The following is a 13,220-nucleotide window of genomic DNA, read 5'->3' as shown; positions in this document are numbered from 1 at the left end:
ATACCCCAGATGCGCAACATAAATTGGTGACAGGTGTTCAGTGTGGTATTTCTTATAGCTACAACACAGCTTCAGGACATGAACTCCACAAAAAAAGACTTTACACAACTGCGCATAGATAAAATATGTTTCTTGAAAACACATAGTGTACAAGGGAGGCTGTAGCTTCAGGGTTCTTGCCAGCATTTAGACAAGAGGGCTTGTCTTTGCCCACATGAAGACAAGTGCTCTTGTCGAAGCACTGGCATTCCCAAGAACCCTAAGGCTCTTTCCTCCCTTGTTGACTTTGTGATGATCACAGTCATGCCATGCTAGCTGAAAAGAATGTATTAGTGTTCTTCAAGCATTCTCCAGCACAACACGCAAAGCGCACATGCAAACATATGAAGAAAGCAATATATATGTAATGTAAGAGCAACATGTGCAAATTACGTAAGATACCCATCTTCAGGTTTAAATGAACCTGAATAATTTGCAAACAGATGAATCTATTTGTAAGAGTCAGCCTGGAAATTTATGCAAAATACAAGTATACAATTCTTTCACTGGGTAAGCTTCATGAAAATTTTCGATAAGCAATTAATTGCTATCCAGTTTTTTACTATGGTGCATGTACTCCTCTAGCTGCCCGTATCAATATTTGCTCAACCATTATCTAGTGCTAGCAAAACAGGACGATGCACGTATTTGCATAGTGATGTTCCGTAATACATTCTCAGCACGCAGATTTCTTACTGATAGCCGTCTCAATTCAGCGCTTAATGACTCCACTGAGTGCATGCATGCTGCACTTCAGTTCGATGTCACGCTTAATTGTCTCTCACCAACAGCGTAAGTATTGCACCACTCGTAAGTCGGACTAGATGCGACGACGCCAAGGGTGCGCGGTGTCAGCCCACTTCCTTCGGCGGAGCTTACTTTTCAGCAAAGTGCGCAAGTGAACGTTGCGCAGCACGTTTCGCTTGGCGTGAGCAGATGATTCGATTAAATGCTCACTTCAGAAACTGAAACGTCGCGCACGCGACTTGCAGCGTGAAACACCAAACCTGACTTATCCACTGCTAAGCCACGGCCGACTCAAAAACACTCTGACGACGCAGCGAACGCAACTACGCACAACACATTCAGCAGTTTCCCTTCGAGCGACGCGGCGCTACTTCAGCTACTAGCCGCGCTAGTGGCCTAGAGTTCCTGTATATGCTACCAAAGGCGGGAGCATATACAGGAACTCTACGCTAGCCGAGCCGCGCGTGACCAACTTGCGGTTGCGAGGCGGTTTCACAAAAAGTGACGTCAGGGCCTCTCCTTCCTCCATGGCGCCCGAAAGTGAAGTAAGCGGCCTTGTCGCTGTGATCTAGTACACTGCAGCTGTGGCATAGCTCTATGTGTGCAATGCAGAAAGTTGGGCGAATTAACTCTATGGGTAATACATGTTGAACTTAGCAAAGCGCAATAAAAAGACAGGGACAAGAAGAAGAAGAAGCACGCAGGACAAACGCTTGACATCAACTAGTTCTTTACTCAGGAAAAAAACACATATATAAAGATACATAGAGGGCGGAAACAAATTATAAACCAAGCAATGAATCGGCTTTATCACAAGTGTGTTTAGCGTGAACAGGTATCAAGGTAAGCAATTTCCTTGCGTGATAAGGTCAGGGATGGAGTGCTGATGCAATTTTCAGCTTTCTTTACAATGCGATAAGCCTCTATAATTTCTCTGTCAAGCCTGTTTTTTCCTTTACCGCACGTGCGTGTGTCATTCAACTGCGGCTCATTTGCTTTACATTTTTTACATGACTTGCAGTGTTCTGCTAGGTGCCCATCCGTTGCTACAGCTTGCACAGCACGACGGTGTTCCCTCAACCTATCGTTCAGGCACCTGCCTGTCGGTATTTCCTCAACCTATCGTTCAGGCACAAGGGCGTCCGCAGAATTTTTTGCAGGGGGGGGCCCCATTGGTTGTTGGCGCCGGAGGGGGGGGGGGGGTATGTTCGTAGCAAAAAGGCACTATTTGCGGAGTAAATTTATTTATTTATATACAAATAAAATAAATAAGTAAAATACACACATGAAAGAAAAATTACAAACAGCAAATTAAAGCGAGGCTAGGAGAGATACATTGGAGTTTATCAACGAAGAAACAATTAAAATTAATAAAAATGCAAAAAGATACTATCACTTCGTGGAGAAGAGTGCTCAGTCTTGCTGCATACGGGTTCTCGACACACCCGGATTGATGACCAGCACACAGCACAATATGTTCACAAACACGCAACGACAGTCACTCAGTCAGTCTTCCTTGAACAGAAACTGTAGACGCCTCGGATTTTTCTGGGCGAATTGCGTGATGACACTGGTGATAAATTCATTTCTGTGCTTCATTACACGCTCTCAGTGCACACTCATCATACAAAGGCCGTCCAGTCTGTCGTTTGTCATCGTTGAGCGTAGCCACGTTTTCACTCTCCTCATTGTACTGAAGGAGCGTTCGACCGTACAGGTAGTAACTGGCAAAGCCAGAGCCACCTCAATGGCTTTTGCAACACCAGGGAAGAATGTCTTGGCCTGATGTAGAAGCTCGCAGTAAGGTATTTCTGATGGGTCCCCAGTTTTGTTGCACCACATCTCGTACCAAGAGATGGCCTCTTCCTTGAAGTTGTCGATGCCGTAAAAGCACTGGAGTTCTTCGGCGAGAACAGCGAACTCAACACGGCTCAAGTGCTTCATTTTTGATGGATGCAGCTGGAGAAGTTTGAAGCTCCTCTCATTGCTTTCAGAAAAGCGCCGAGCTAAAGAAGCAGTGAGGGAGTCCAAGTACGGCACATATATTGCCACACGGTAGTATTCCTCTGGCGACTGAATCCCGTAGTTGTCTCGGTGGGCCTGACGAGAGACTTGTCTTGGTACAGATATCACCACATTTAAGTGATTGGCTGCCTCCCTTGCTGCATTCATGATGTTAGAGAACTCCTCTACAGCGTTTGTCCGGTGGCCGCGAAAAATACGTTGTAGCTCAGTGATGTGGCCATGCACAGAATGGAAGTCCATGGATACACCTTGCAGAATGTTCGTAGCTGGTTCGAGCCGAGCGCTGTACTTCGCTACAATATGCAAGCAGACGATGAAAGATGAGCTTGTTGTTGCGCAGTAGAGGATGTGAGCTCGTTGTCTAGTTGCAGCGTTCGAGCATGATTCCGTGGACGCGAGCTGCTCGAGTGCTTCGACTGTGGCCACGTAATGCTGAGAGAAGATCCTAATAGACTTGTACTTAGCAGACCATCTTGTCTCACACAGCATCGGAATGTTGGGCACCAATTTTCTCCGGAGCGCGCTCTCGCGGAAGAAGTTTATGGTTTGTTTGATTATCCCAATTGTGTTTCGAATTTCAGAGACTTCGTTCAAATCGTTGATGACGAGATTTAGTTTGTGACTTGCACAGTGGAAAAATAGTGCCTTCGGGAACTGTTTTTGTATAATTTTGTTCACTCCAGCTTCTTTTCCAGCCATTGTAGAGCATCCATCGTACCCCTGTCCAACGAGGTTCGAAAGAATCAGTCCGACATTCGTCAAAAGCTTCAAGATTGCCGCGGCGATGCAAGCGGAGTTTAATAGACGATATGCGAAATGCGCAGCGCCATCTCTCGACGGTCCGAGAACTAAGTCCTCCATGTTGGCACGGTACAGAAAACGAAACCGCTGCCCAGCGTTGGGTTAAAACGGCTGCGCTTCGTTTGAAAAGTAAAATGCCGATGCAGTGTTGCGCTACCCTCTCCACTGTGAAAAGACACTACGATGCGTGCCAGAACTAGGTGCGTTCCAGCTTTTCGCTTTTCTATTTTTTTACTCCGTCCCAACGTTTTAGTAACACAAGACGCCATGCGAGGTATCATGTGTCAGCACGCGGATCAGTGCGCAGCTTTCGCTTTCTGCGCTGATTTTTGACAAATCTCTCGAGGTGATTTGCGTTTAAATTAAGATAAGGACTACAGCCTTTGTTGTCTCTGATCAAAATTAGAAGCCGATTTCGTGCATTTATCAACTCCCCGGTCGGGCGTGAATATATATAGACGCATACTTGAAGAACGTAATAGAGAAGGTAATTTTTTTGAGCGGGCCAATCGCTCGTGCCGTGGCGAAACAAGTTCACTCGAAGAACCATATGCCGATTACTGCTTAGTTTGCTACGTGTTCAGTTAAGTTTTTCCCGCGTTCAATTAGTTTTAGAAGGGCGAGCGAACTCTCTCGACCATACGCAGATGTTATGCGCGTTAAGGAGTCTTTGTGAAGCAATGCACCCTACGTATAAAAACTGAGGTGCGAATGCTTTATTTCTTGAGGATTCATATCTGCGGCGACGAAAATCTAAAAAAAAAGAAGCGAATAATATAGCTACTTTATTATGAAGGAGGGACGCATTTCTAAGCTAGAAAGTTCGTGCAACAGTGTTCTGAAAACGCTTCAGGCCATCAGATTTTATTATCGTTGTGGCAAGCTTCAACAGCTTGCTTCGCAACAAAGCCATTTGTCCAAGTTTGGGAGTAAGCTAATTAAGTTTCGGAAGCAGCCGAACATGCTAATTTCGCCCCTGCACACACAACTTAACCAGCGTATCGAGTCCGTGCAGGCACCTACAGCTGTACGCTCAAATTTCTCTAATCAAGCCGCCGCGGTAGCTCAGTGCTTATCTGAAAAAAAAAACTGCGTCTTTGCTTACATTTTGAATTATATATGCCCACTTTCCTCTTGGTAATATCGATTGACAACATCGCAATACTCGCTTCAACTGCGTCTTAAGCAAGACGCGGTTTCAACGAATTGCGGCGAAAATCAACCGACGCCGGGCTCTGAAACGGTGGCGTTGAAAACCGCAGATGCGCATTGCACATTACAGTAAAGGAATCGAATTACGCAGCTGGTCGAGGGTCTTGTGTGATTATACTGCTATGCACGAAGCTCCTGGCGTCGGCGCGAACGAAAGTTCGCACTATCACAGAAGTTTGTCAACACACGTGCGCACTCACCGCAAAATAACCGCTCGCTACCCTACCAGATGAATTCACGTCCACCTGGGAATAAAATAGCCATGATAATGCGTGATGCTTGAACTGGTGCTTTAATGCGAGCATTAAAACGACAACAGCACACGGTCACGGTTCGACTTTCCAACTCACTTTCGAGTGCCGATTATTGCGATCATCAGCGCCAGACTTCAAGCGAAGCTGAGGACGCGGTAGGAGTAAGCTGGCGCTTATTGAAAGCACCTACATTTGGTCAAAGATCAGCTGTGAAAACAACGCAGCAGCTGAAGCTTGCCTGTTGAAATTCCACTCGCAATAAGAAAGTACGCATAGCAAACGATGCACCAGCTCGACGAGCTCGAGCGCGCCAAGATGGAAACCGGAAGTTGTGGGCGCGGTGTTGCCAGACCGCCAAGCAATTTCGCATATCGTCTATTGCTCCAGCTCTACAAATCCCAAAAACTGCTCTCGAACGCACACTTCGACTTCCGCCTTGTCAATAAAGCGAACGCCTATAGACATCTGCTCTTTTCCTGAAATATCTGCAGTTTCGTCAGCAAGAACGGAAAAAGCAAACGCTTTGTTAGTTTCGGTAACTATCTGCTCTCTCAGGATGTCGCCACAGATTGTGATGATCTCGTTCTGGACGCGGACAGAAGTGTACTTGGCATTGCCAGCAGAAGAAGCGAAGTGCTCCTGAAGTAGAGTATCTCCAGCTTCTACACGAAAGTCAAGCAGATCATTGAAGACTCCACTATCGGACTGCTTGCCGCGAATCGGCAAGTCATGCGTCGCGCAAAAGACAATGGTGGAAACTATTGGAAATAGTTTCTCACGGTTCCTTTCAACTTGCGCGTGCAGTGCTCTGTTCAACTGCTGTACAACGGGTAGCTGCTTGCCTTTCATCACATCCATAAAGTTCTGTGAGGCCGTCATTGCCTCCTGGTGCCATTGGGATTTTACGTGATCCCTGCACGCCTCGTGCATTTTTCTGTAGTTACTGAAAGCGCGCACGATAAAACTACCTTGAGTACCCCGGTGAACACGCGGAGGAAAAATGACGCAAAAACGACAAAAGGCGCCTTTCGCTGTCGCTGAGTACGCAAGCCAGGGGGCGTAATCTCCCAGCCACTGATGTCGAAAAGGCCTCTTTCCAGGTGTTACATCCTTCTTAAAATCATATGTGACATTTGGCGACCATGGCTTAGTAAGAAGACGTAACTTCAAAAAGTCCGGTATGCCAGTGAGTTTAGCTTTGCCTAGAAACTCTCCTAAGTCATATTCTTGAGGCAAGTTATTTGTTTTCTTGATGTTGTCTCCGGACTTCGATCCCAAGCAAGGAGAAAGGGAATCGTTTCGGCTTACTGCGTGACCGGAGCTCGCTGGTGGAGTTCCTTCCATGGAGACGACGACGCCGGCTACTGTCCGGTGATGAAAGGTTGCATCGCTCTGGTCAAATCCGGACTTGAATCCCAAGAAAGGAGAAATGGAATCATCTCGGCCTGCTGCATCACCTGAACTCACTGTTGACAGAGTCCCTTCCATGGAGTCGACGACATCAGCTACTGTCCGGTGATAAAAGCTTGCATCACTCTGTTCAAATGCTACACCGTTGTCACATGTCACACCAGAATCTGCAGGGGCGCATTTGGATAATGCTTCGTCAGACAACCGCTGACGCTTGAAGAAGCGTCGAATATCCATCATTCGGGACCGCGCGAGACAAAGCTGGCTATGGAGTTCCTCGGGGTTGGTAGTGTTAAAAATATATACACATTGATTGGAAAAACGGTTGAATGCGTACGTTGAAAACAAAAAAATGACTATGTATGCAGCGAAAACTTATTTACAAGATAAATGCACGCTCGCAGCTTCATACACCTCGCTCCATCTTGCTCGCGCAACCGCACAGTCGAGTATTTGCACACACACTACTCGCCGCTCGTCGTTTTCTCGTCCGCTGTCTTGGTTGTTCTCAGCTTCGTTGACAACCGGCCACTAAAAACACCGAAGCACAAACAAAGAGGCGCGCACACGCAAGGAACGCCGCGCGACTTCCGAGGGGAAGGGACACTCGCCACTCCGGTCGGAAAATTTGTTTTGTGTGTTTTTATGAGGTTCAGAGCCCCAAAACGACTCAGGCTATGAGGGACGGACGGTCTCTTTACCATGTACTGACATCGCACAGTACGTGGGCGCTGTTGGGATTTGAGGCCCAGCCAGAGGTGACAGGCGAGCCAGGCAGGCGCCATCGGGCTGCCTTGACCAAAGGCGCTGGTTTCCGGAGAAGACGCAAGGAACGCTGGTGTGGGGGCGCCTCTGGAGACTGCGTCGCCGTGAACAAAAGCAGCTAATCCCCTTTGCCGAAAATTCTGAAAGCGGCGCTTGTACCGAACTGCGCTCTCCCGTGGATCGGAGGAGACAGCGAGCGGCGGCGGCGCCAACTCATCGCCCGCTTGCCCCTGAGCAGTCCGACAAAGCGGGGATGGACACGGCTGATTTGTCCCTCCCTCCTGAAGAATTCATCGGTGGCCGGGGTGTGCACTGTCTGCCTCCGTGTCGCTATCTCTCTAGAGATCAAAGAAACAGGCACACATCTCAAGACGGCTCGAAACACATGCTCGCCGGTGCCGCTGTATGTCTGCAACGACGCGTCCCCGGACGCGGCACTTTGCAGATGTGACCCAAAGCGTGGAAGCAGGGCCGCTTTTACTCTTTTGGCTGAGCGCACCGCCGCCCCTGACGTGCGGCCATCACTCACGGTTCGAGTGAGTGATTTTCCAGGGGGGTGCAGCCGCCCCCCCTTGCCCCCCCCCCCTCCGGACGCCCATGTTCAGGCACCTGCCTGTCTGGCCAATGTACGAGTAAAGAACTAGTTGATGTCAAGCGTTTGTCCTGCGTGCTTCTTCTTCTTCTTGTCCCTGTCTTTTTATTGCGCTTTGCTAAGTTCAACTCTATGTGTGGCATGTTGCAAGTTGCGCTTGCGCGTCCGCGCTACACTGTATCCGCGCCGAGCATGGCGCCGAACTACAGAGGCTAGAAGGTTTTCCTTCTAGCCTCTGTAGCCGAACTATAGTGCCACCTTCCTCCATGTATAGTACCTACTACAGTGCTCTAGAATATTGGAACCCTTCTAGAATATAGCCGAACATCTTTCGAGCTGTAAAAGCGTGTTCGGTTAGCCGTTCTGTTGTGCTGTTCTGTCCTTATTTTTAGGTTTTACTCGCAAATTATATATTTTTGACGTCAAGAAACGTGTGTTTAGTTATTTTTAAGTGAAGAAGAAGGCAGAACACCGACCAAAATAACAATGAACACTTTAAACGACGTTTCGGCTCCCACACGGGAGCCTTGTTCACAAAAAGGTACAGACGTGAAAGGCTTGCTATTTATGCTTTAAAATTATTATTTTATTTATTTATTTTAGTTATTTTTAAGTGCAGCAAACGTTTCTATTATATTAACAAGGCTTCCACAGGCTTCGGTTTGCGGTTTGTTCCCAGCAAACCACAAACCTCCCATAGATGTCCAGATTAAGTCCGAACGTCTATGTACCAAACCAAAATCTCTCAGACGTCTTATCTACCAACCTTTTTTCGTGGAAAAGCTGCAGACGTACCCACGACATTATATCTGCCTTAACCTAGACTCCTCGTAGATATTACTTGTCACGTCCTGGGTATGTAAGCGAGATATATAATTTAAGAATTCCATATTTTTCAATCGTTCGATATTTCGTGTTGCCTTACTGCATTTAAAGTTGGAAATCGCTGTTGACTACAAATTGGAGGCATGACCAGCGCTGCCTGTGTTTTTGTGTTTTTTCGTGCTCGCTTCACGGCAACATTATCCTACCTAGAAAGAAGAAAAATACGGGAAGTAGTAATGACAAATCTGAATGCACACGCATCAGGTTTCTCACTCAACTGTACGCAGTTGGTTTGAAATGCCAGTCACTTTGATCAGGATTCGCATTGTTATTTCATTACTATTCTTACATTCAATTTATACCTTGTGCTACAGCCTGCAAGCTATCTCAACCACACTGAAAAGTGAGGACACACTAAAAAACTTTTTTGTTATTTAGCAGCCAGGACTATATAATAACCATTTTTTTCTGATTAAACATGTTTTATTCAACTTATCCAACTATTTAAAGTACAAGAATTGGTTCAGTTCAATTTTTGGGAGTTAATTTTTTTTTTAAAAATGTCTTAAATCTGCTAATCGCGCTAGCAATGATAACTATTGGAATGTTGAGCTGAGGAAAGCTTAGGCATTTGTGTAGCTGAATGTGTGACCTCATATTTCTTGAGAATAAACTTCTTGAGTCCCGCTTTTTATTATCATGTCAACACTAATCATGTCCAGTGCAGGCCAAAAATTTCTTCAGTTAACCCTGTGCCAGCGGCGGCCCCCTTATCCCAGCAAACTTCCGAACCTCATCTGCCCACCTGCCCTGATCCTCTCTGCTGTGCTTGCATTCTCTCTGAATCCAGCCCGTTACCCTAACGATAATTGGTTATCTTGCCTTCATGCAACATGCGCTGCCCATATGCCTGTTCTATGCCGCGGACAGGCGGCGGCGGGGAAAGTGCGGTTGTTGTTGTTGTTGTTGCCTTGGTGGCATGGCACATACCCACGACGGGGGATTGGCCAGGGTTCAGTGAGGAGAGCCCAAAGAAGGCAAATTGGTACCAAGCTAATGGATTACCTTTTGGGGCCAAGCTAATGATTAACTTTGGGTACGTATTGCGAGGAAAGTGCGGTGAACTGTCTAAGCGGTCTAAGCCGCCATCGCGTTGTAGTTCGTATCGTATTTTATCAATAATAGCGCAAACTGCGCATGGCGATTGCAGCTGTGAAAAAAGTAATATGCTACAATTTAAAAATAATTAACCTATTTTTCGTGCCACAGCAAGCCTGCTACTAAGTACAAAAAAGAGACGATACAAAATATGTGACAGTTTCGCACATCCGCACGAGGCTAGGTTCAGCCATGGCAGCAGTGGTAGAGCGCAGGGCGTGTGCGATTTCTATCGTGTTCCGTGGGAACATTGTGTTTGAAGAACCTCGACACAGAATTAATTATTCCCTTATTATTGCTGGCGAGATTGTTCAACCGTTCTTTCCTTGATGGAGCTGAAGGAAGACAGTTTGCTTGCTTTTACTACTCGGCGAAGTGGACCCGTCAGTACGAATTAGGACTACAAGTCGTTTTCACCGGCTGGGATCGTGACCTTTCTTGGTGCGTACTCAGTCTCAGTTTACTCATTGAAGTGTATTTTATGCTATTTTTGCGTTCGTAATGAAAAAATTCTAACGCATTTATCGGCACGTTATATTTTTACGCTCACTCGTTTGGCTGTTTTGCCAAACTCGCTGTGTATTGAAACAAAGGCTGGTGATGTATGCAACTGGCCTCTACTACCGAAATGTGGGCATGCGTTCGGATGGTGTGCCGAAGTGCGTGTGCAAGCACACTCCGCTCTGCGCGACTGCCTTTTAGTGCTGCAAGGGCAACCTTTGACGCTTCATAGACTTGCGTCGGTAAAAGTGGCGTAAATTACTGGGTTTGTTTGCTGTGGTTGCTGTACCATTCTCTTGTCACCTATAAAAGTGAACAATTATGCTTTCTTTTGCAGCAACCCTGGCTTATTGGGCTCGGCAGAAGAGTATTGATGCCACCGCAGCTGTTAACCTGACGATTATGCTCAACGAGAAGATTCAGTGAAAGCGCCGAGCGCAATAAAATACTGACGCACTAGGAAGTCATCTGCAGTGTTTTGGGCTCCCATGATGGCCATGTACTCGCTTACTCAACTGTATTTGAGCTAGCTGGAGTGCTTGGACGTCCCGACGACTCCATAGGGAAGTCTGTGGCTGGGATGCAGTAGGTCTTCGTTCCATCTCGAATTGTAACAGGTGTCAGCTGTATCTCGTATTGCAGCTGGTTCCAGTCTGGAAATGTGTCTCTTAAAACAGTAGGACTGGAACCAGTTAGAAATTTTCACCTGTATATTGATCCATGTATAGTCATATTCTCTTTATATAGACGTCTAGGATACGTAGACTGGGCGTACTTACATGTTCACAAATATCTGATAAATGTAGAGCGTGATGTCTGCAGTACGTATCTACAACGTGAACTGGACCCCAATTTTCATGTTGTAGGTACGTAGATTTTTCGTAAACGGTACTAATATGGATGTCTAATGGAGGTGTCTAATGTCCAGCGTAAATATCTTGCTGATGTCTATGGTACGTTTTATGGTTTACTGGGTTTGCCTTTCGATCATACAGCTAGAACTTGAATTCAATCTATAAGCCGCCACCAACAGGTCGAGAATCAACAAAAATTTGTGTCTGAATGTTTTAGAGAGCGACAGCTGCTGAAAAAGTATGATCAGGATAACGAAGAGTGCTGAAAGAGCTTGTTCGGTTAGCCATTCTGTTTTTGTGTTTTGTAGGTTTTACTCGCAAATTGTAAAATTTTGACGTCAAGAAACTTGTGTTTAGTTATTTTTAAGTGCGGCAAACGTTTTCAATAATTAACTAGGCCTCCACAGAGCACTGAGTCTCTGGACAGGCTTCGGTTTCAAAATCGGAAAGCATTTTTTATTTGTCTTTAGATCATGCACCCTGAACTTTAATTCAAGCTATAAGTTGCTACCAACAGGTCGAGAATCAACATAAACTTGTGTCTGAATGTTTGAGTGTGCGACAACTGCTGAAAACAGCGCAACGAGGAATGCTGAAAGAGAACTGGCAGTTTCGGTTTCGAGCTTTAAAAGCGTGTTCGGTTAGCCGTTTTGTTGTGCTGTTCTATCCTTACTTTTTAGGTTTTAGCCAGAAATTACAATTTTGTGACGTCAAGGAACTTGAGCTTTGGTTATTTTTAAGTGCAGCAAACGTATGTAATGTTTAACTAGGCTTCCACAGAGCACTGAATCTTTTGGACAGGCTTCGTTTTCCAAATCGGAAAGCGTGTTTTGTTTGCCTTTCGATCATGCAGTTCGAACTTTGTTTCAAGCTATAAACCGCCATCAACAGGTCGAGAATCAGCAAAAACTTGTGTCGGAATGATTTAGAGTGCGACAACTGCAGAAAAAGTATAAACAGGGTAACGAGGAATGCTGAAAGAGAAATAACAGTTTCGGTTTCTAGCTCTACAAGCGTGTTTCGTTAGCTGTTCTGTTGTGCTGTTTTGTGGTTTTAGTCAGAAATTACAATTTTTTTGACGTTAAGAATCATGTGTTTAGTTATTTTTAAGAGCAGCAAACGTTTTTAACATTTAACTAGGCTTCCACAGAGCACTGAATCTCTTGGACAGGCTTCGGTATCCAAATCGGAAAGCGTGTTTAGTTTGCCTTTCGATCATGCAGGTTGAACTTTATTCAAGCGATGAGCCGCCACCAACAGGTTGCGAATCAATGAACACTTGTGATATCCTTGTGAAAACTTGTGAATTGTGATTCCTCTGTGATATCGGGACGATTACTGCGAGTAATTTTACTATATATGATACGATAACCTTGAATATATATATATATATATATATATATATATATATATATATATATATATATATATATAAGGAAAGAGTTGAAGTACACTTCTTAGAGAAACATTTATTTACCGACGGTTTCGGACGGTGGACCGTCCTTCATCAGGGTAAGGTTGTTTGTGAACAAAGATTATGTTATCAGCAGTCGAGCAAGTTTTTTCATCGTAATATATATATATATATATATATATATATATATATATATATATTGACACTGAGATATTGCCCTCCCTTCCCAATTTTGATATATTTCGAACGGACCGTAGTGACCTGAGGGGTGGAGGAGTTCTTATGGCTACTGATCGCTTATTACGTTGCTCTCGTGTGGACATTCTAACCCCGCTAGAAATGATATGGCTTTGTTGTGATGCATCATATCCACGTGTTATAGTTGGTGTATGTTATCGTCCTCCAAACTGCGAGTCTTCATTTAATTCTTCATTTCACGACGCCTTGAGCACAATAACAACCCTCTATTCCAACACTCCAATTTTATTGTTTGGCGATTTCAATTTCCCATCTATCATATGGTCTGATCTTGCTTCCACACTTTCGAAATCTAACCCTGCCAGCGATTTTGTGCACACCTGTCTTACTTTCGGGCTGGATCAGTTAGTGGACCGTCCCACTCG

At 45.4% G+C, this 13,220-nt stretch overlaps 1 long non-coding RNA gene across 1 annotated transcript; it reads left to right on the top strand.

Moving 5' to 3' along the window:
• Positions 1-9,935: 9,935 nt before the first annotated feature.
• Positions 9,936-10,796, top strand: LOC149334690 (uncharacterized). Its single transcript, XR_016285013.1, has 2 exons — positions 9,936-10,269; positions 10,667-10,796. It is a non-coding gene; the product is annotated as an uncharacterized LOC149334690 (long non-coding RNA).
• Positions 10,797-13,220: the final 2,424 nt, after the last annotated feature.

Source organism: Amblyomma mixtum, chromosome 8 (genome assembly GCF_055824585.1).
Source record: "Amblyomma mixtum isolate Tamu chromosome 8, ASM5582458v1, whole genome shotgun sequence".
NCBI classification, from domain to species: Eukaryota; Metazoa; Arthropoda; class Arachnida; order Ixodida; family Ixodidae; genus Amblyomma; species Amblyomma mixtum.
Note: the sequence above shows the minus strand (reverse complement) of the source record. Positions and strands in the feature narration are given on the sequence as shown.